Genomic DNA, 24155 nt, shown 5'->3' on the forward strand with positions numbered 1-24155 from the left:
TTGGTGGAATCTACTCTGAGGTCACAGTGGCCTCAATCCATGAAGTGAACTGCGGGGAAGGATGCTGTGCTCTTGCCTAGGCTTAGTAGAGGAGATGGGAAGAGACAGTAGGAAGCAAGCTTCTCTTAAGAGCTCTTCTAGGAAAACAGACTTGGGGAAATGGAGGCAGCAAGTCCCTCAGTTTTGCAGCATCCTGCTGAATGAGGAAAAGCTGCTCAAGGAAGGTGAGTGTGAAGACTGACTTTTGTGGAATATTGGGGCTGTGTTTTAGATTCTGAAAGATGTGTGAATCGGGTTGCTCATATACAATACAATAATATACAAAACAATACATTAATGTTTGTATTGTGTAGAGTGGGGAAGAGGTGATGCCAGGCTAGGTTCACATCCACACTGCACATCTAAAGCCTGGAACTGTATAGCTAGTAAAATTTGTGACCAAAGGGTTGCCAGCGTTATTATTGGCAGTTCCTGTACCTTAAGTAGCAACTCATCATGCAGATATTTAGCACTTTGTTTTCACAGCAGGAACAGCTCTCCTTGCTTTCCCTCTAAGTTCCAGGCCCCTGCCGAACTTTTTAAAGTGTTTCCTTAACTTCAGCAGTTAAAGGCAGATGAGCAGGAGCAGTTCAGAAAGCAGAAAGCCTTGTTGGTAAGGCTTTCTGAAAAACATTCTTTCTACAAAATCACATGTTATATTGGGTGGAGGATGTTGGCTTGTTTTTGAATCCTGGAAAATATATTAGTCTTATCTGCAAACAAGGGCACCATCATAGCTTTTATTGTGTTTTGAAGTGCTTGAGATTTAGCAAGATCCAAAAGCCCTGAATTGGGGGGGGGGGGGTTTAAACAATTGCAAAACAACTTTTTTAAAAAAGTCTCCCTCTGTTTCTCCATATGTACCGTATGTTTATACATCTATAGCATTATCAGAGCAGAATAATTACAAAGTACTTCCTGCCATTTGCAAAGGGATTCATGCCCTTTGAATGTCTTTCTAGGGACCCATATAACCATACATATCAATAGTCATTTGTCTTGTAGAATCAGGGAACTGTTCAAAGGTACAGGTGCTTTGTGTTCTTTGAAACAGGAGGCTAGAGTTGCCAGCTGTTTTAATACCCTCTTCAGCTGTGCCTGTATAGCAGTTGGATCTGCAGGCATGAGCCAGCAATGTTCCAGCTGGCAGTGAAAAGCTTCCCATTCTGGTTTTTGCAGATAATCAAGCTACTTCTAAAGGCAAGAGCAGGTGACCCCCTTCCCTGCTCCTCCTATCTGGGAACGGGAACTGCCTGCCTGCTTCCCACACCTCTCTAAATCAGGAGTGGAGAACCTTTGGCCCTTCAGAGGCCACTGAACTACAACTCCCACCAGCTCCAGTAAGCATGGTCAGTAGCCAGGGCTGTTCCCCACACCTGCTCTCTATGGTATATGTTCCAGTGGTCACCTCTGGCCTCATCCCTTTTGCAAGCCCCCAGTTTATGTACCATAATTTAGTAGGTAGCTTACAAGCAAGGGCTCGGCAGTTATTCTGCCCCCGCGAAGCAATTCAAAGCACGTGTCAGTTACATTTAGTGAGGAAGTGTCATTTTCCAGCCTTAAGGCACCCAACAAGGGGAATGATGGGATATTAGCACAGTCGCCAAGTAACCCTGGCAAAGAGAGAATGTAGAAAGCTGCCTTGGACCAGTCAGGCCATTTCCCAAGGACTATCAACTCTGCAGGATCTTGGTGGAGAGGGGTTTCTTCTGCCACCATCAGTTTCTTGATCCTTCTACCTGGAGATGCCAGAGACTGCGTCTGCAACCAGAGCCCGCCCAAGATGTTTTGCCCAGAGGCCACTGTAGATGCAACATGGGGAGGACTGTCAAGGAGGCAGCAGATTTGGCCTTGAAAGAGTGTGCCACATCTGTCGCTGTCACACGGCAGCGGGATGTCTGGGACATTGTTTGCAAAGTATCATCATCATCATCATCATCATCAGGACTTCTATACCACCCTTCATCATAAGATCTCAGGGCAGTTCACATCATGTGCTCCACCACTGAGTTGCAGTCTCTCAATGAAGGCCTTGCATCCTTTGCAATCCACTATGTTCAGAAAAAAATGAGTACCAGTATGTCTGAAGTATAAATTTGGGTTTGTTTTATAGGCTACTTTAAGATTAATAGCTCACCCAGCCCCACAGTTCCTGGGAATTGTGGTTAGGTGCGGGTTCTCAGAATTCTCACAGAACTACGTTCTATGAGTCCCTCAGTTCCCAGGATTCCCTGGGGAGAAGGAATGACCACTGCACCACTTACTGAGCCTGTGCTGCTGATAGATACACACCCACCCCAGAAGCATTTGGTTTCTCTCATTTCCCACCACCATATGGTGACCATTTAGCAGCGGTGAGTAGCTGTGTTAGGCAATAGCAAGGTGTGCTTATCCCAGTGAGACTTGGGCCAGAATGGGCCATTGTGGGATCACTAGAAGGGGCAAGCTGACCTCAATGGAGGAAGCTGGGTCTCACCAGGCCAGGGCAGGACCTGCTTTTTAGGGGCAGGATTTAGCCTTGAATCATAAACTAGCACCATCAAAGGTGTAGTGCTCCTGAGCATGTACAGAATATGTTTTTTTTCTGGCAGCGGAATAACCATAACCCCATTGGGAGAGGAGGCAGTGAGGCTTTTAGAGCTCAAGTCCTTGTTGAAGGAGGGTGACAGGAGATCACCTCAAGAGGATTTAAGACATTCCTGTTGTTTTGGGTCCTGGAGGGGAGCGGGTGGAAAGAACCTCCCGGGAAGCAGAAAGCTATTAAAATAAAACAATTATTCTTAAAACCTGCAAATTCAAAAATAAATTAGCTCTTCGAAAGAGTTCTAGATATACATTTTGAGATCAGCTTGTTACAAGCAAAAGCAGTCTGGGCCTGCTTTGAGTCACTGCCTCGCTTATGTCTGCATTTCTTCCCAGAGTAATGGTGCAAAGTTTGGATTCTCCATCCTAGATCTCAGCTGGGCTCTCTTCTCCCCAAGAGGATGGTGATTACGTTTGGTCTTGTTTTTGAGCTGGCGATGGAGAATCATACAGAGTATATGCCCTGAGTTTCTCTGGAGAAGAGTTCCTCTGCTGCTGCTTTTGGGTGAGGCAGAAGCGTGTTACCTGCTGGCCACCTTCCTGAATGGACCTGCAGAAACAAAACCCACAAAAAGAAATCAGTGGCAAACTCAAACTGACAACTTACAGGGGGTATTTGTATGGGAGAGGAACAAACAGCCTGGCCTACAGAAGGTCTGTATTTATACTGGATGCAACAAGTACTATCACCATGGCTCCCCCCTGCTAAGCAGAACGGATGAGGCCATCTGGGTGCCTGGGCATTCATCTCTCAGCAAGTAGCTCATGGCATGGTAAACAAGTTTCTAGCCTCTACCACAATGGGAGATGGCAGGATTGAATGCACTCAACCTGGCACATAGAAAACCAGGATGTCAAGAAGGGTAAGCTAGAACTCTTACCACAATGTGCTAGATTTCTCTGTGCACAGAGGCATTAAAAAATTCATTTGTGCCCTGGTTCATTTTTTCCAATGCCATTATTGTTGGCTGGTTTGCTATATATTGCTTTGAAAGTCCTTTGGGCAGAGCTGTATTAAGAAATGCAATGTATAATAATACAATTTCCTGTCTCCAGTCTGAAGTGATAACAATCAGCTGAATAGGTTAAACTATCAGCTGTTTGTTCAGGGTAGTCTCAGGAGGTTAGGCCCAAACCTTCAAGGCCTGGCCTGAAGGTCTTCCTCCTTTTTGCTTCTGTTGGAAACCCTTCATGTCTAAAAGTTGCACCTTCTGATTGGCTGGGCTGGCTCATATTTAGTGCCTCTCTTTTCCCCAGTCCTCTCTGGGGCCTGTTCTCCAAAGGAAATTAAATGCATAAAACCCCTTTGAGATGAGAGAGCTGATCCTTTTGAACTGCATTTCCTTATTATTTAAATGAAAGCAGCTGAAAACCATCATCCTTCCAGGGATCACAAACCAGATGAGGATTATATATATATATATTGATCAGCAAGTCTTTGTAACTCTATCTTGCTTTAAAGATTTATCTGCTCCTAACTAGTGCTAAGTACCTACAGTCCAGCTCTTTATGTTACAGGAATACTCCACTCTCCAAGTTACATGTAGCACTAATGTATTGTGTAAAGCTATCATCAAAGGTCCCTACACACCACCACACTCCCACACCAGGTCTGGGGTGGCAGGGCTGCCACTTATGTTAAGTGAAAGAGGCAAAGCTCAGAAGTCGTCCTTGCTTGCCTCCTCTTGAGCTCCTCTTAGGAACCACCATCCTCATGGCCAGACCTATACCATTAGGCAAAGTGAGGGGGCAGGTGGGGAGCAGGGACACAGTGGGGAGAAGCGTGTTTCTCAAAATTGGGTCCCTGGCTATTGCTGGACTACAACTCCCATCAGCCCTGACCACTGGCCCTGCTAGCTAAGGGTGCTGAGGGTTGGAGTCCAGCAACAGCCGGGGACTCAAGTTTGAGAAACACAGGGATAGAGCACCCAATTTCCATGCAGAATGTCCCCAGGTCAATCCCTGGCATCTCCAGAGAGGGCTGGGGAAAGACAGACTGTCTGAAATGCTGCCCGTCAGTGCAGATAATACAGAGGACCAATGGTCTGAGGGATAGCTCAGTTGGTAAAGCATGAGGCTCTGAATCCCAGGGTTGTGTGTTCAAGCCCCACACTGGGCAATGATTCCTGCATTGCAGGGGGTTGGACTAGATGACCCTTGGGTCCCTTCCAACTCTACAATTCAATGATTCTAAGGCAGCCTCCCTGTGTTCCTAAGGAGCTTGAGGATAGAACTCTGTGTGCCCAGCAGTGACCTGCCCTTCCTTTGCCCTCTAAGCTGGTCTGCTGCCCTTGGCGGTGATGGAAGATGCTGTCCCTCATCAGCTTTGAAGTAAGAGTCAACCTTTAGTTGACCTATAGCTAGACTATAGTTGGAGCAGGAAACACTAGCTTGTCCTTTGCCTCACAAAATCTTGCTTGATCAATAGAACAGGGTTCACTCTTGAGCAGATGTGGGGAATTGACCCCCTGCGATGAGAGGAGTTGGAGTCCAGCAACATCTGGAGGGCCCACGGTTCCCTGCACCTGCTCTTGTCATACATAGCCAGGCCAAGGGGTGGGGCGGTGGGTGGGGTTTTTTGCTGCCCTATCTAATGTAAAAATGTTGTGCACACATAGACCTCTTTGCCTGTGGTTCTTTTGAGCCAGTGGTGCCCAAAGTGGCTAAAACCACAGACACAATGGAATACAACAAAGTGTGTTGAAAACAGCCATAAGAGACAGGTAAAACATCAGAGTAAAAGCATCCTGTTGCAATGTTTGTTTGTTTGCATATTGCATGTTGGCTAATGGGCCAAAAATAGAGGAAAGAGAGGATCAGACATTCTGAACCTTTTGGGAGTTGCATGGAGAAAGGATTTCAGCAGCTGTGCCTGCCAGGCCTGCCGGACGGTCCTTCCACAGGGCACTTCATTGTGGACTTGGGGCTGCCTGCACAGGTTTCGTGCAGCATCTACACAACACCCTCATCCAAATGCCACCCTCTTTTATTTTCCAGTTTAATCTTGGTTAACTGTTTCCACCGAAAATCTGATTAAGTAAAATCTTGCTGGCTGAAGGTAACTAGAAGTGGGGCTAGCCAGATCTCTCTTGGCCCGGACTTGTGGAGCCTGGGATTGTAGCCACAGAGAAGGCCCCCGGCACCATAAATCATCAGCACCTTAAATTACTTGGACTAAATCATCAGCATAGCCACATCACATTAAATTACTTGGATTTTCTTTTCACACTTTCAATGCCTGCTCCTCCCCATTTTCCCCTCTTGTGTCCCTCCTGGAATGCAAGGAAGGAGGAGAAATGGACCAGCTGATGAGCTGCTAATGCGGCCAACTTTCAAGCATGCCAGTTGGGGCTGAACTAGACATGACAGCCTTGGCTGGGTCTGCAATCTGTAACTGACGCCCTAAAAGCACAGTTGAGTGTTTCTCCTGCCATTGGTGTGAAAGGCAACAATGCATTTTTAAATGTTCTTATACTGTCATTGTGCATCTTGTGAGTGGAAGTAACTGAAGCACAATACCGCTTCCCGCCATGTTTGCAGGGGTGTATGCATTTGGGAATGAGAACAGCTTCCTGCTTCCTTTCTCTTTCATTTATCACCATGCGTATAGAACACTTCCAGAGGAACTGTTTGTGGAGCATTCATCCTGATTTGTTTGCAGGGATGTTGGACAAGGGAAGTTATTTCATGAACATTCATTCTGGTTTACTTGTTTGGGAAGGTTGGATGAAGTTGCGTCAAAGCAGCGTTGCCTCACACTTGCCAGTGCATTTCCGTCCATCCATTTCCTTACCACAAAACTCCCATTTTAGTGGAAGTGGGTTTGCTGAGCAAGACCTCCCAATAAACTATAATTGTGCAACCTGAATTCGCTGGTGTGTGATTGGATCCCATCTGAAAAGAGTGGCAGTGCCCCCCACCCCAATCTTTCTCTCTTTTTCGTCTTTTCCTCCCCCAACAAACTAACGTAGTAAAACCTTGTCAGTTTTCACCAGTTTCTCCACCTACACCTTTTCTGCTTTCTACTGAAACTGGCAAGTTTAGGGGAAACAATATGGATTTCCCTGATGCCAGTTTCCCTCAAAGTCTTCCTCTCTGCTTTCTCATGAAATTGATCAGGCTTTCCTCGGTCTTGTCAGTTTCACTGCAGAGCTCTATGTGTGTGAATGAAAGTGTTGGAGCAGGCAAGAAGGATACCTTTTGGGGTTGTTTCCAAGCTTAGATGCAGACATAGGAGCCAACTCTAGGGGCTGTGGGGCTTTGGCCCTCACAATGAAATATTTGAGGGGGCTGGGCCCCCACAAAGTTTATGGGCATTCCCATTGAAATCATGTGTGTGCGCTGCATCATGTGACTGATTATGCAGGGCAGGGCTTACCTGGGCCCCCACAATATTTTATTCAAGTTGGCACCCCTGGATGCAGGACAGTGTGAGCCAAGTTCCTACCCAGGGAAAGGGAATGTGATGACACCTGAAGGCGGGAACAGCATAACTTCTGGAAGGGGCCATGCACATTATCTGATGGGGGGGGGAGGTATTCCAAAGCGCTTTTAAATGCACTTGTGGCTTTTGGCTGAAGCTGCCTCTGTGGGCTTTTCCAAAACTACAAAGCAGTGGCTTTTTTCTCCCTGACAGCTGAATTCAGGCACACTTAAAAGTGTTCCTCTTTTTCTTCCTAGCATCTGGTTCCTGTGATGTACCAGAAACTACTTTTGAAATTCCCGATTCAAACCCAGCTTTGGGCATCAGAGCTGCCAATGGCGTGTATGTTTAAAATCCATGTTGTGTATGCAGAGTACCCTGCTCCCCCCTCTGGATCACTACTTAAGTCACATGGCCTAGCCAGCATGGGCAATGGTCAGGGATGATGGGACTTGTGGTCCAGCAAAATCTGGAGGACCACAAGCCCCCCACCCCTGACCCAAGTCTTGCTGGCTAATATCTTCCCCTGCAGATATTTATTTGCCAAATTCATGCTCGCCTCCTTTGAAAGATGTGTGCACGCACACAACACACAGGCTTTGTGGACTGCCTGGAGCGCCTATTCGCTTCTGGACACAATTTTTCACACAAAGGAGGAGGAGGAGGAGGAGGAGGTTTGGATTTGATATCCCGCTTTATCACTACCCAAAGGAGTCTCAAAGCTGCTAACAATCTCCTTTTCCCTTCCTCCCCCACAACAAACACTCTGTGAGGTTTGTGAGGCTAAGAGACTTCAGAGAAGTGTGACTAGCCCAAGGTCACCCAACAGCTGCATGTGGAGGAGTGGGGAAGCAAACCTGGTTCCCCAGATTACAAGTCCACTGCTCTTAACCACTACACCACACTGGCTTTCATGGCTTCAGTCAGGTCTACCTTAGGGAGCATCTTCTCTAGACTGAATCCTCTTGCCATCACCTACTGTAGACATTGGGGATGCCTCCAAAGTTTGGAGTTTCGGAGGCTGGTTTTAAAGTTCCCTCAAGTTTTGGGGTGGTGTGTTGAGCAAGACATGTGGGAATTGGACAGAAGTGGGCTGATGGTCCCAGAAGTGGTTGCTGGAAGACTGCCTTATTTTCTGGCAAAACAACCAAGTATCTCCTTTGTTTGGGAAATTACAGGTAAACAGCCCTCACTAACTGACTTGCAGGGAAGTAGTTGGAGACTCATCTGGAAGGGGGGAGCCAGCTTGGCAAAGGGCAGTTCTTTCTCCTCCCTCCATTCCCCTCCCACTTCTTTGCTAAGGATGATTTGCTTTCAGGGTCTGTCTCCGAAGACAGAAGGCAGCGAGGCAAAGAAAGGCACAGATGCAGAGAGCTGGCTGGGTAGCAGAGAGGTGACAGAGTGGGGTGACAGTCAGTCACAACAACTGGGGCAGAAGCTGAGGGCAGGCAAAATATGGTTTTCTGCTGGCATAGGGATTGGCACCTGATTCCCCAGCACCGCTGCCACCACTTCTAGGGCTTTCCACAGGCTACATCCTGTGGGAATCCTGCACCAGCCGTACTTCTGCCTGCCCACACTTTCAGCCAGCAGAATGGGCAGTTCTCTGCTGGTCTCACTCCTTGGGTGGAGGCTGAAGGAGCCTGGGTGGAAGGTGAGCCAGGGTGGTTTAGCAGCTAAGAGTAGAACCTGGGGAGCCAGGGTTTGAAACCCCATTTGGCCATGAAGCCAAATTGCCTCTCAGCCTAGCCTACCTCACAGGCTTGTTATGGTGATAAAAGGAGGAGGGGGAGAACCACGTACGCCACCTGGAGCCCCTTGGAGGAAAAAGTGGGATACCTTTTCAATGCAATAAAGAAAGAAAATAAATAAGGAGGCCTCTGCCCCAGCATGGTGGATGAGGAGCTTGGGTTGCAGTTTAAGGGGACTAGCTGATGTGAGAAGAGCAGGCTTGGGCTGCCTGCATCATTTTGAAATGTGCTTCTCCCCACACTCAGCCTGCATGCGTGGAATTCTACACAGCTCTAAGTGGAATGTTTATAGGGGAACAAGGTCTGCCCATGCAGTAAGACTCCCCTCCATATACCCCAAGCCTGTTCTAGGGACTCCCCTAAGGTGGGTCAGTGGGTCTGATGGTTAACCAGAAGGTTGGTGGTTCAAGCCCACACAGGGATAGCTGTGGGCAGGAGGTTGGACTAGATGACCCTATGAGTTCCTTCCAACTTATAATTCTGAGATTCCATGATTCAGATCCTATTTAGGGGACGTTTGGGAGGTGGAGAAGGGGGAAAGCCCCACTGCACAAGCGGACCTCATTCTGTTGAACCCTGCACCGTATTTGCAAATAAGTGCAACATTACAAAGTGCCAATAGGCCACCAGTCGCAGCATCATATGTGGAGCGCATCTCCGTTAGCCTTTAGAAGATCTAAAATTGCAGGCAGAGGAGATCCACATGTGTTCGTTCTCTCTTCTCTCCCCTCCCTCCCTCCCTCCTCCACCACATCTCCCAGTTCCAAAATGTCAAACTGCTCTTGTTTGGAAGAGTGCCCTTAAAAGCTTGCAGGGTGGCCATCCAAATCCTAAAATACTGCATTCAGCTGGGATGTGTATGTTCCTACTCCTAGTTACAGATAGCTGATAGTGTCTTCAACTCTCGGGGTTGGGAACTGTGATAGGAGAGGTATCACAGTGATAATCGTGAACACACATCCCAACCTTTTTTTGATGGCTCCTGTAATATGCCAATAGGCAGAGGAGGCACCGGTCTATGGGCCCCATGCCTTCGAGGGGCCCTGCAACAACAGATCAAAATAATATTGATTTGATATTGAAATTGGTTTACTAAAATTGTTGGTTGGTAAACTCCAGAACATATTAGGAGATAATTTGTGAGGGGCCCCCCCCCCTGAGATTTTGGTTGCCTAGCAGCTTCCACAAGGTTTAATCCAGCACTGCTTGTCAGCGTTGCTTAATTCCCTGGGCCAAGTGGGGCAGAGCCTGGCTTGCTCTTGCATTTTCAAACCAACTCAACATTTTGATTCAGAAACAAAGTTTAAAATACAGGTTGTAAGAAAGAAGAAAGCAACAAGATCACTAACTAAGAAGGGAAAGGAAGTTGAGGAGAAGTTTGGTTCTCCATAGTCATAGGGAATATTTCAGTTTCTGTCTGTCTGATGTGGTCAGAAGCTCTTGCTGTACTTGCAGCAGCTTGAGATGCAGTCAGTTGAGTATAGCTTTTCACACCGTGAGATAAGCATTTGTCTCTGCTGGTGTCTCTTAGAGACGCAGTTACAGTGACCTTTTTAAAATGGCAATCCTGCTGCTCATCACATCAGTGGTCACCGTGGGTGGGCGGTGTCCCATCAGAGCAGTGAACTTGCGCAAGGTTGCTGCTCCGACATTAAGCTGCTTGCGTAAGTAATCCATTCATGTCAGCAGGGGCTTTTGAGCAAGCGGGATGCGGGCAGATCGTTGGGATGGATTCACTGCTTAAATGTTTTGCAGAGTTTTCTCAAATCTCTTTGAGCTGAGACATGGGATGAAATAAATGAGTGTGCACACCACATGATGCCTCTAGTCGTGGGACGCTTGCACGTCCCTGAATCTAAGACTGTTGAAATTAAGACTGTTGGGCAGAAATCCTTCTTTTGTTGTTTCCCCAGCTAACTATGTCTTGCTAGCAGGTGTTTAAAAGTTGGCACAGAAGGTGCCCTCTGGATCTCAGTTGGCAGAGGATTCCATAGCACTGGGCCAATGACGCCAAAGGCTCAGTTTCTTGTTGCTCTCAAGTGAGCGCCACCAACTCAGGGAATGGCCAATGATCCTCCTCAAGATGATCTTAGTAATCGAGCTGGGGTTCAGGGTTCAGGTGATCCCTAAGGTACACTGGACCTAAGTCGTTTGGGGGCATTGTAAATTAAAACAAGTAGCTTGAACCTGGCTTGATAGTAAAGGGACAGTGAGTGCACTTGCCACTTGTTTCAGAATGAAAGGAAACTGAACCAAAAGAGTCCAGTGCAGTTAAAATTTCAAAAAAGCAAGAAAAAAAAAACCTTAAAAAATGCCACTAGCCCCAAAATACTGGATCACATCACATACAAATTCAAGGACAATTATAGTTGATTGGAGCTGTTGCACAACAAACCAATTTTGTTTTGGAAATGCACAGGATCACACTTGCTTTGCTATAAAAGCCACCTAACTTCCTTGAAAAGAAATTCAAAGGAATGCTCATTAAATAACCAAAAGCTCAATAAAAGGGTTTTCTGAAAGCACCTGCTGTAAGCAGCCGATTCTGAGTCGGCAGAACCTGTTTGCATTGTCTGTCTACTTTGCTGGGTTTTAATTTTGTTCTGATTGCTGTTGTTTTAGTTAGTGAGATCCCGCTATTATATCCTGCTCTTATGTATTTTATTTTATTTTTGGACTTTTACTATCTTGTTTTGTTGAAATCTTTTGCATTTCATATTTTAGCATTTTATGATTGTTTGCCACCTTAGGTTAAAGTGCAATATGTGTGTGGGGGGGGGGAGAGAATTAAAAGCATATTTCCCCACCACCACCCTCAGATCTTTTGAATAATTGTTTTGGGGTGGGGGATAAGACCCGTTAAGAGTTTTCTTAATGGGAGGCACATTTCCCCCCATCCTCCTCCATTACAAATGATATATTGATTGATTGATTTCAATACACATTTTTGCTCTGTTCAACTTGTATGGAGTGAGGGAAAGGAGCTGCAGTTAACAAAGCTGGGGGGGGGAGCCACAAAAGATTGGATGGGAGTTTTTGGGGCGGGGTGTTGATGCTGTGGTTTTCCTTTTGGCCTGGGAGCTCTGCAATGCTGGTGCCCTGGACCAGCCCACCTCAGAGATGAAAAATCTGGACAGAGCCTTTGTCCTTGATGGGCAGTTCTTGGAAAGAGGAACAAATGTGCCCCTCTGACATTAAGGCCGGGGGGGGGGGCGGATCCAGGGGGAAATGCTTTTCCGGGGGGGGGGGATTGGCAGAGGGAAAAATAAAAATAAGTTCAATAGTAATGACCCTTCTGCAAATACCAGCCTTCAGGGAGGGGGCTGTTGGGGTGGTAGCATGGGGGTTTACACACCCACGCCATTTGCCAAGAGCCTGATCACTCGCTTCCCGCGAATGCCATTAAACAAGAAAGCAATGTAGAGAAGTGAAAATCAATCATGCCTTGGAACACATGGAATAGTTTGGCCTTATGTGTAGCAATAACTCACACCTTCCTGCATTCAAAAGCGAAATGCTTGGGATGAGAGAACGATGCACCAGCCAAGATTTTCTGAAAAGCTCATCCTGGAAACCCCTCTCCCTTTTAATCTCTTTGCAAGATTTAACAAGGCCAAAGTCCCCCTCTCACCACAAAGAAACCCAAGCCAGCATTTACTGAGATGGATGGACCCTCTTTGAAAACAGGCTTGGCTCTTCTCTCAGTCGCCACATCACGCTCTTTCTCCGTCAGCCCTGACATGTTTGGGGGCTTTTGGAGATGAGTCCCAAGAGGGGACAGGGCTGCAGTGCAGCTCTCCATCCTTTGCTGGTACGGTGGTCCCTTAAAGCCCCAGCCCAAAATGACCCTACGGTCGCTGTCTTCCAGTGCCACAGCTCTGATTCAAATCTCTCTGCACCCTCAAAGGTCATGTAGACCATGTCTGCTTTTCATAAGAATAAAATCAGATGGGTATTCTTTTCACTCCACCATAATGCAGTTGTTGAACAAGCGATTCTAACAGTGCAATTTTAGTTACAGATAGGTAGCCGTGTTGGTCTGCCATAGTCAAAACAAAAAAAATTCCTTCCAGTAGCACCTTAAAGACCAACTAAGTTAGTTCTTGGTATGAGCTTTCGTGTGCATGCACACTTCTTCAGATACACACTTCACTGGTGTATCTGAAGAAGTGTGCATGCACACGAAAGCTCATACCAAGAACTAACTTAGTTGGTCTTTAAGGTGCTACTGGAAGGAATTTTTTTTGTTTTAGTGCAATTTTAGGCATGGATTCTTGGGACTCTCTAGTTCTTTAAAAAAATAAAATCTAGTCTTGTGGCTCTGAAGGTTGAGCAATGAATGAGGAAGTTCTTGGTTTAAATTGTCTCTTCCATAAACCTACTGGGTTCTCCTAAGCAGTTCATTTATTTTTATTTTTTTATAATAATTTTTATTGGTTTTTCCAAATATTTTCCACCATAACATCAATCTTATAAATAAATAAAAACATTTGGCTATATAAGCCTATAACTTCCCTGCTCCTCGACTAATGGTTTTCCAACTTAATCTCTAATATGCATTTTATTCTTATTAATATTACTATTAGATCCTAATCTTAAATAAACAATTTGTAAATTACATTTAGTAATAAATGATAATTTAAGCCTACAAAGCTTCTTGTAACCCTATTAGCAATGTCAGTTGTTTACAGTCGTCTTTCAAATACAACATAATTTTGTTCCAGTCTATCAAGAAATTCTGGTCCTACTGGTTCTGAATTTTCCCAGTCAATTTCGCCAATTCGGCATAGTCCATTAATTTCATCTGCTACTCTTCTTTCAATGGTATCTCTTCCTGTTTCCATCACTGGGCTAATAATGTTCTCACTGCAGTTGTAGCATATAAGAATAAAGTTTGATTCTGCCTGTGTGCTTCTCTACCTACAATTTCTAATAGGAAGGCTTCTGGTTCTCCTAAGCAGTTTAAGGATGATCGTACTGGTCAACCTTACGTGGTTGTTAGTAAGCATCTAATGCATCTGTGCAGTGGCAGACCTGCAGTTTTTGGGCCCTGGAACTTGAATTGTCATGGGGGCCCCTTAGCAACCAACAAGGTTCTCTTCTTCAATGGGGTTGTTGCATGACAGATCACCACACTTTTACAACATCTGTGCTCCTGACTCACAAACTCTGGGATTGTTGAAATATATACAACAACAAAAATCAATTTGAGCCGTGCTACTTCATGTGAATGAAGGTCGTTTCTGGGGCTCCTCCAGTCAGAGGCATAGCATGGGCCAGTCTGGGGCACCATCACCCCAGGTGCAGGGGTTTTTTGGGAGGGGGTATTCCTCACGATATCATCCAGCTGGAGAGTGGGCGAGAAGGACGCAACAGGCACGCACCCTGCCAGCTTGCACTGTTTTTGCGAGTCTTGCAAAGTGGTGCTGGGCTTGTAGGGCGCCGTGAGTGCACTCCTCAAAGCAGGGTGGCACTGGCTGGGCAGGCAGTGTAGTGCAGTGCGCCCCCACTTAGCTCCAGTGGGTGGGGATCGTTCCAGCAGTGCGCCCTCCCCCCACAACACAGTTCCCGCACCTGGCACACACGTGCCTGCCCTGGGTGCCAGCAAAGAATGCTCCGCCACTGCCTCTAGGATCGGGGCCCTGAAGCTTTAAGCTTCATTTGTTTCATACGAGATCTTCATAGGAGATCTGTGAAGTGCTCTGAGCACTTTGAAGCCCAGCGGCAGTGCTAAATACGATGAGCTGGAGTGGAACAGACGTTCAAGTAAAACATGCCATATTGAGCTGACATGTATGACCAACAGCCGTTCCCTCTTCTCTCCCCCCCCCCCCAGTAGCCCTGGGAACTGTAGCTCAGAGGGTGTTTGGGATTAGCACAGCACCCTAATGAAACCACAACTCCCAGGATACCTTGGGGCGCAGGGAAGAAACCTTAGTAGCTAAACTGGTATAAAAAGTAGCAGTGTGGACGTGCTACAACGTGGGCTGGGAGATGCTCGCTGTCTGCCAAGCTCCCCATTCTCCACCCCACCCTGCCCCCACCTGCTTTCGCACAATCTTTCCAGCAGAGCTGTGCTTCTCTGCCTATTGCCCAGAGACTATCCCACCCTTAAACTGATCATATAATCCATTGGTCCTTTTTTCTCTGGGCTACTCTTTCAGAATAAATAAAAAAAAGTTGGTGCCGCACTGAATTTTTTATTGTTAACAAAAACAAACAACCAGCAGTGCATATTTTATAGCACAGAACCCAACTACTTTATAATATGATCACAGGACAACCAGAAAGTATAAAACAATGCAGCTACAGAGGAACATGAATCCTTCCCAAAATATAATTATAAACAAGCCTCTTGCAATAAGTATGTATACAAACTCAGTGAGAGGCATGAGCTTGTTTTTGCTGGGTAATCTCATTTACATTGGGTCTCACTTGAGACAAGCAAACTCCTCTCCTCAACAGAAAGAGAAAGAAGCCTTTCTCTTTTCCAGTCTTTCATATTTGTCCAAGTTGAACATCCCTGTTCACAACAATATGGAGAACTGTAGAAGAATAGCCAATGCTCTTGCTCTCATTTTGAAAAAGTATCTATCCATATTCTGCAAATAAAAAAATATTTTGATAACTATACTACACTACACTCAAATGTTTAAATGTTTCTTTGATTGTCCTTGGATGTTCCCACCACACTGGTCATCCTCTCCTGCCACATCCTTTGAGAATCACTGATCTAATCTCCCAGTTCACTAGATATCTGTGCAGCGAATGCTGACCTGAGTGGGGAAGCTTCTGGTCCTCCAGAAGTTGCTAGACAATGGCTCCCAGCATCACCCTCTAATAAGCCTTGGTCTTTCTGACTGGGGCTGATGGGAGGTGGAGTCCTGCAACATCTGAAGAGCAAGATGTTCCCCATTCTTGATGTAGATGGACCATAAGCACTCTGGGCACAGACTTCACATGTTCCATGCACTGCACCGACCCTTGCCGCAGGCTTGCCACATCATTGCCCTTTAATATGTTGATTTAAAAAGAGAGAAAAGGCAGCTGTGGCTCCTTCCTGCCTGTTCCTTCCGTGGCCCTTTTGCTTGCCCCTTCTTGCCTGCCATGAAGGGTGGGGGGCAGGTGCCTGAGGGAGGGAGATGCTGGGTACACAGGCCATGGGACTGTATCCTAGTTGTGCTTTGCTGCTTGCGTCTGGCTGGCTGCATCTGGAGGCAAGGAGACTTGCTGTGTCACCCAGGCCACATCCCTCCAGAATTAGCAGGCTAGGGCTGCTTGTATCTTAAGTCTAAACTTGCACAATGCATAAGAGGAGAGAGAGAGAGAGAGAGAGAGAGAGAGAGAGAGAGAGAGAGAGAGAGAGATTAGTATAGAATCCAGCATCCCCCTGTGGCTTGCCTGCCTAAAGATAAGTGATATGTGAATCAGGCCAAATTCTGGTCCCACTGTAAAGACTTGAAGTGAGCTATACAGTGGTACCTTGGGTTACAAACTTAATTCATTCCAGAGGTCCGTTCTAAACCTGAAACTGTTCTTAACCCAGGGAGCGCTTTTGCTAATGGGGTCTCCCGCTGCTGCCGTGCTGCCAGCACACAATTTCCGTTCTCATCCTGGGGCAAAGTTCTTAACCCAAGGACAGATCCTGAAGCTGAGGCTCCAAACTCTTCATGAGAAGAGAAGACTCCTTGGAAAAGACCCTGATGTTGGGAAAGATGGAGGGCACAAGGAGAAGGGGACGACAGAGGACGAGATGGTGGGACAGTGTTCTCAAAGCTACCAGCATGAGTTTGACCAAACTGCGGGAGGCAGTGGAAGACAGGAGTGCCTGGCGTGCTCTGGTCCAGGGGGTCACGAAGAGTCGGACACGACTAAACAACACTACGTCTGGGTTAGCTGAGTTTGTAACCCAAGGTACCACTGTAGTTTGCTGGAACATTATCTGTGAAACTTGTTTTGAATGCCTGGGGACAACCTGGGAATTTATTAAGCATAATGACAAAACTTTCTGCTGCCTGTGCCCCTGGTGCCTTTCTTCCATTAACTGCAGCCTGCCCCACAGACATAGGAAGCTGTCTTGTATCACATCAGACCCATTGGTCCATTTAGTTCAGGGCTGTCCACACAGACTGGCAGGGGCTTTCCAGGGTTCCAGCCGAGGGATGACTGGAATTTCACTTCAGAAGAAATGGGTTTTTGCCTTCAATCAAATGCGAACCCTGGAAAGGAGCCAGTGGTCACTTCCAGACAAAGCGAACGTTGAGTAATCTCTCCGATTTGCTTTCACGGAATTTGTGCAGACGTTATACAACATCACTGCCGAGTGGTTTTTATCTTACCACACAAAGTCCTACTTATTTCTTTACTGGAAATGGATCCGTTATGCAATAGTACTGTTTAGCCGTTGTTATTTATTGCAACGTAGCCTTTTTCTTTTATGGTGAGTTATGAAGATGCATTCTTATTGCGCAAAGGGCGTTATCGGCATCTACTTGAATATATGTGTGATCCTGGCAGAAAGTGCTAAAGTCCAGAAGCAACCACTATCCTAGGTTCAACAACAACAGCAACAACACAACCCACTGCAAGCCAAACCCAGACCCGAGAGGCTTTGGCTTCATCACACAGGGACAAGCCTATACTTCTCTAGGGTCTGAGTTATATAGCAGCCCCCTCCCCAGTGCTCCATCATGATTTCTGAGCACCCTCTCATATACATGCTAATTCCTTCTGGGAACATAAATGGGGCATTGGCAATGACGGCCCTTTATTTTCATGGAATTCTTGCTTTTTAAAATATTTTTGGTAGCTTTGGGTGGCATGGGTGATATTAAGGATTGACAAATACGTCAGTTTTGTTTTGCCTCAATTTCTCATCTTTGCAACCTTAAATTCAGCTTTCCACATTCCGGCAGCCATTCAGTTTTAAAAAAACAAAACAAAAAAAACATGAAAAAATTGTCAGCATCTTTGTGTGAAGTTCACCTAATATTATTGCAAGCAATTTCACCTAATGCAATGCATTTTTTGTGTGGTGATTTCACAAATGTATGCATTTATGCACATTTCCCCTGAATATATGAATTTTGTACCCATTATTAGGTTGGGGAACTGCATTGCAAAATTCAGAAAAGTGCAAATTTCTTGTGTTTGGGTTCAAGGAGTGTGAATTAGGTAATCTCTTATTAAAATGCAAACAATATAGAACTTCTCCCACATCCTAGTGGTATTAATATCTCACGGAATGCCTTACGCCATGTCACTGTGTTTGTCAGGAGAAACCTTTTGAGCAGAGCCCTGTGCTCTTGATGTCCACTCCAAGAGAATCGGGAGCAAGGTGTTGCAGCACCTGCCTTATGAAACACCTTTCCTACTTATATTAGTCAAGCACCAGCCGTGTTAAGCTTCAGACTCTTGCTTTGGTATTTTTCTTTTCGGAGGCTTTCCCTGAAATGTGACCTCAGAGCTATGTACTGTGATTCATTTTATTCTGAATTTCATGATAGGTGTTATGCAGCTAAATTTTGCTCAGGGTAGATCTACTGGAATTAAATGACCTTAAGTTGGTTATGCTCATCAGTTTCAAGGGGGTCTACTCTAAGTGACACTTGGTTGATAGCACCCATTGTTGATAAGGTATGTGGTATTCTCTTATTCAGAATCACTTTGATATATAAACTTGGGTAATAATTAAAGTATGGGAACAATGAGCATGTGTTTGTGCATGTGCTGGGAGCATGCAGCAGGTGGGGGGAGAGTGTTGCAGGAAAACATTTAAGTCAACATGATGTTTGCCAGCCACAAACTGATATGTGCTTCCTTCATGCTTCAATGAAGCATTGGCACCATATGTGATCATGAAGGTTGGGAACTGACTTCCACCTAATCTGGGCCACCTACTATTTGCTTCCCTTCAGCAAGCAGGCTAAAAGTGGGGATGGAACTGGCCTTTGGGGATGCATGCTGTAACCGGGCATGCATCTTCTGAGACACTTTCCACACACACGTTCCCAATTTCCTTGGGATTGTAGTCCAGTTCTCAGTTTGGGGTTAAGATCCTGTGCACACTTTATTGGCATTAAGCTCCATTGAACACAATGGGACTTAACTTCTGAGTGAGCATGCGTACGATTGATTGCACCATAAATAACTAAAGGAGACGGAAAATCACCCTGTTGGTACACTAGAGCCTATTTGAGGGCAGTTTCTCCAGATTCCACCCCTTGATGATACAACATACGTCCAGTGAATCCCACCCCCTATAGACCACAACTTGTATTTGTAAGGTTTGTGCATTTTGGTTTTGGTTTTAAATCCAGTAGCAACAAATACTATGGTTAATCAAATTAGTATCCATCACAGCTATTCATTTCAAATCTGTTCTAGGAAAGAACCATCATTCGTTGGATGAGCACCAGCTTTGCCAGAAGAAGATCTCCACTTCAGTCTCTGCCATCTCCACATAGGGCTGGGGGGGGGGGGAAACCTCACCTGAGACTCTACCACAGGGGTGGTGAACCCACAGTCTGCATCTGGCCCAGGTATATATAAAGGCTGCAAAGCTACTTCTGGTGGCCTAGCAGCCCTTTCCCAAAACCAGGCACCTCCTTCTCTTCCCCCCAATGTTCTTGCAAAGGTGCACCATCTCCCTCTGGCACGGCACCCTTGCTAGAAGATCTTAACACACATGAAACAGGAAGGAGCATTCCATCCTCTTTCCTGTGTGCAAAAATTTTCTAGCAGCAGTGATGTGCAAGAGGGCAATTTCCCCCCTGTTGCAGTGCTAAGCTAGGAGGAGAGGTTCCTTTCCTAGCCCAGCCCAGCCCAGCGCAGTGATGAGGAGGACAGATGAGGTCTCTTGCTCTGTAGGGACTATTTTCTGAAGATCAAGAGACAGTGTTTCTGCTCCTCCCTTGATCTTCAGGGAACAGTGAGAGCTGCTAGAGGCAGTACTGAGCTAGATGCCAGGGTTTGGCCTAAAGGTACGTGAGGCAGACACCTGGTGGCAGCTAGGCAGGTTTGGGTCTGTTTGGTACCTGAATGGGTGACCACCTGGGAGTCCAGTGCAGGACACATTGAGTTCCATGATGAAAAGAGGCTGGGATATAAAGGCAGTAAATTTAAATAGATGGGCCAGTGGTCTGACTCGGTATAAAGTAGCTTTCGATGTTCTGCATTGCAGGACTTCTCTAATCTTGTTCTGAAACATTCTCCCATCGGTAACTTGATGGAATGCAAGACTTGCTACATTTTGGAGGTGGCAGGGAAATGCTTTGCTTGCTCTTTCATTTTAATAGTGAGCATGGATGGGTTAGATGGCTCTGAATTTAGCTCACCATGTATTGGTTTTGCCATTTTTGTTGCAATACAGCTTCATCTTTTGTTTTTTAAAACTGAAGTCATTTTGCTCCTTGTGCGCTCACTGCCATGAGTTGTTTGATTGGCAGATTTAAAAATGGCAACAGTCCAGAGGAAAATAAATTAAGTGGGAAAATAAATAAGCAAAATGCCACTTAAACCAAAGGACCCAGGTGGTTAAATGGGAACCAGGTGGCAGGTGGTTCCACCAACATTCCTCCTGAAAACATCTGAAACTCAAATGTAGTGCAGTGAATCCAGGGTGAGCCCAGGACCAGAAGAAGCTGCCTTCTACAAAGTCATACTGTTGGCCCATCTAGTTCAGTATTGTCTACACTAATTGGCAGCAGCTCTCCAGCATTTTGGATTGAGGTTTCTCCCAGCCGTACCAGGAGATGCCAGAAACTGAACATGGGACCTTTTGTGTGCAAAGCAGATGCTCCGTCTTTGAGCCACGGCTCTTCTTCTTGTCCACAGGACAAGTGGAGAAGGGGACACTGGGCATGCACTAATTCGGCAGTGCAGACAAGAAGCCCTAAAGCATGACTTTTTGCAAGTCCCATTGAAGTGAATGGGTGCTTCAGTTGGGGAACCAGGCCTGTGGCATAACTACAGCTACTAACACAGAAGTCTCCCACAGGTTGTGCAGCTCCAGCCTTTCTAACAGAATTTCAAGAGCAGAAAGAACCTATTTGCAGCATCCAGGAGCACAAAGCGCTCCAAGATTTCCTTGCCTAAAGTCTGATTAGGGGACTTCTCTTTATTTCCCCCTGTGCTTTGGATTTGTGAGAGTTGTTTGCACTGCAGAAAGGAAAAAGAGGAAATGTGTAGGGTGGTAATGCCTCTGATGTCTGCCCCAATCAGATGCTGCTTACTCGGGTAGCAATACAGATGGATCTGAGCAGGACTGAGGATTGTTCCTTATGCATTCACAGCCCAGCCAATGTTAGCTGCTACTTAAGCCCCATTGATTCTAATGGAAGGACTGAATACATGGATCATGGGACTTACAGGCTACAAAAATCCAGTACATGATATATATATATATTTGGAACTTACTGTAAGCACTTTGCACTGGCTTGCAAGGTGCCCATGATCACTGTCAGGGTACGAAGTGAGAACCAACCTAGAGAAAATGGAAACCTCCATAGGCCATCAGTCTCAGGCTTGCATCAGTTCTCGCTGGGGGAAAAGCGCAACTAACTGTTAGCCCAGCTGAGGGGTGTTGTCCTCCTGACTGAATGACCCCGGAGCTAATGTTACCCAGACTCATCCTGAAGGTTGAGGGGCCAAGGGGAAAGACTCTCAGGTTGGTTAGATCCCCCCCCCCTGCCCCGTGCTTCATCTCTCCTTCCTCCGGCAGCAGACAATATTTTTCCAACATATGGCAGAAAACAAAAACTGAATTCACTGTTGTATAATAAAAGGGGGCTGAGCTGGGGGGGGGCATCATGAGAGGTTATTGCCCTGTGGGAGAGAGTAGCCACAGGGTCAGAGATCAGGCTAGGTCTGATATACTTTCCTCTTTCCGGGTGATACTCTGCCTGCAGCAATCTCAAAGAGCAATCACCGTTTTCTTCGGCATTAATTGCCCTGTTTTGTTTTCATCCCATCCCAGGGGCTTAAGCCATGGATGGGACATGCTAACCAAGAAGATTGTTCCAGCATGTGCAGAGCTGATCCTGGAGTGTGCGCTTTTGAATGTACACTTTTGCGGGTGATGCCACTGTCCGAGGTAAGTTTTGGCATTTCCAGGATTGAACCTACATGTTTCTGAAATTCCTTTGCAGGGTGTTGGCAGGGCGATGCATCAGATTTGTTCCATTGACCCCATTAGGAGGACAGGGCAAGCTACTTAATTCAATCATTTCTCATTATTTTGAAGAATTGATGCCATTTCCTGTTTTTACAAGTATTGATTTTTATATATATTTTTGGTTGCTAGTTTTCAATTTGAAATCAAATGTTCCCATTTTTATAAAGGTGTTGGTCAGCTGATTTGGGGAGCGGCTGGTCCAGAAAAGCAGGCCAAATACTGAAGAAGTCAACAGAATGATCGGAGGTGGCATTTTAAAATGTCAAGCAGCATTCTGCAGAAACCTCTCCTCACTGGGGGGGGGGGGAGCCCAGACCTCCAAAATTGGAATATTGACTGTGGAGTTTGTAGCACAATTCTGTGCAGCTTCACTTGGAAGTAAGTTCCAATGAATTCCATGGGACTTAACTAACCATCTAAATGTGTGCAAGATTGCAGCCTTCATTTTTGAAAGCTTCCATCTTCTGCATGCTTACTTGGAGTTTTGGTAGCCCTAAAGTTCAGTGGAACTTAACTTTTGAGCAGGGGAGTATTTAGGAGGTGGCCTAGAGGGCCCATGTCTCCTGCCTCCCCTTTTAAAAAAGAAATATATATTCACTTTCCCTATTTCATCCTGGTGAGACCTCTGCTCCTCACCTGCCATTGCAATTTATCAGAGGCATCTATCCATAGAAACCAGCATATGCAAATATTATGCAGAGTTAGAATCATAGAATCATAGAATCATAGAATCATAGAGTTGGAAGAGACCACAAGGGCCATCGAGTCCAACCCCCTGCCAAGCAGGAAACACCATCAGAGCACTCCTGACATATGGTTGTCAAGCCTCTGCTTAAAGACCTCCAAAGAAGGAGACTCCACCACACTCCTTGGCAGCAAATTCCACTGTCGAACAGCTCTTACTGTCAGGAAGTTCTTCCTAATGTTTAGGTGGAATCTTCTTTCTTGTAGTTTGGATCCATTGCTCCGTGTCCGCTTCTCTGGAGCAGCAGAAAACAGCCTTTCTCCCTCCTCTATGTGACATCCTTTTATATATTTGAACATGGCTATCATATCACCCCTTAACCTCCTCTTCTCCAGGCTAAACATGCCCAGCTCCCTTAGCCGTTCCTCATAAGGCATCATTTCCAGGCCTTTGACCATTTTGGTTGCCCTCCTCTGGACACGTTCCAGTTTGTCAGTGTCCTTCTTGAACTGTGGTGCCCAGAACTGGACACAGTACTCCAGGTGAGGTCTGACCAGAGCAGAATACAGTGGCACTATTACTTCCCTTGATCTAGATGCTATACTCCTATTGATGAGGCCCAGAATTGCATTGGCTTTTTTAGCTGCCGCGTCACACTGTTGGCTCATGTCAAGTTTGTGGTCAACCAAGACTCCTAGATCCTTTTCACATGTACTGCTCTCAAGCCAGGTGTCACCCATCTTGTATTTGTGCCTCTCATTTTTTTTGCCCAAGTGCAATACTTTACATTTCTCCCTGTTAAAATTCATCTTGTTTGTTTTGGCCCAGTTCTCTAATCTGTCAAGGTCGTTTTGAAGTGTGATCCTGTCCTCTGGGGTGTTAGCCACCCCTCCCAGTTTGGTGTCATCTGCAAATTTGATCAGGATGCCCTTGAGTCCATCATCCAAGTCGTTGATAAAGATGTTGAATAAGACCGGGCCCAAGACAGAACCCTGTGGCACCCCACTAGTCACTCTTCTCCAGGATGAAGGGGAACCATTGATGAGCACCCTTTGGGTTCGGTCAGTCAGCCAGTTACAAATCCACTGAGTGGTAGCATAGTCAAGACTGCATTTTACCAGCTTCTTTACAAGAATATCATGGGGCACCTTGTCAAATGCCTTGCTGAAATCAAGGTAGACTACATCCACTGCGTTCCCTTCATCTACCAGGCTTGTAATTCTGTCAAAAAACGAGATCAGGTTAGTCTGACATGACTTATTTTTCAGAAATCCATGCTGACTATTGGAGATCACAGCATTCCTTTCCAGGTGCTCACAGACTGTTTGCTTAATGATCTGCTCCAGAATCTTCCCTGGTATTGATGTCAGACTGACTGGGCGGTAATTATTTGGGTCCTCTCTTTTCCCCTTTTTGAAAATAGGGACAACATTTGCCCTCCTCCAGTCTGCCGGGACTTCGCCTGTTCTCCAGGAATTCTCAAAGATGACTGCCAGTGGT

At 46.0% G+C, this 24155-nt stretch overlaps 1 protein-coding gene across 1 annotated transcript in view; it reads right to left on the bottom strand.

Annotated features, from left to right (window-relative positions):
* Positions 1-765: 765 nt before the first annotated feature.
* LOC114592894 (twist-related protein 2-like) overlaps positions 766-24155 on the bottom strand; it is a 30642-nt gene continuing 7252 nt past the window's right edge. Inside the window, exon 2 of the mRNA XM_028721201.2 lies at positions 766-3172. The gene's annotated coding sequence lies outside the window, so the exon portion shown is untranslated. The remainder of the gene's footprint in view (positions 3173-24155) is intronic.

Source organism: Podarcis muralis, chromosome 2, assembly GCF_964188315.1.
Source record: "Podarcis muralis chromosome 2, rPodMur119.hap1.1, whole genome shotgun sequence".
NCBI lineage: Eukaryota > Metazoa > Chordata > Lepidosauria > Squamata > Lacertidae > Podarcis > Podarcis muralis.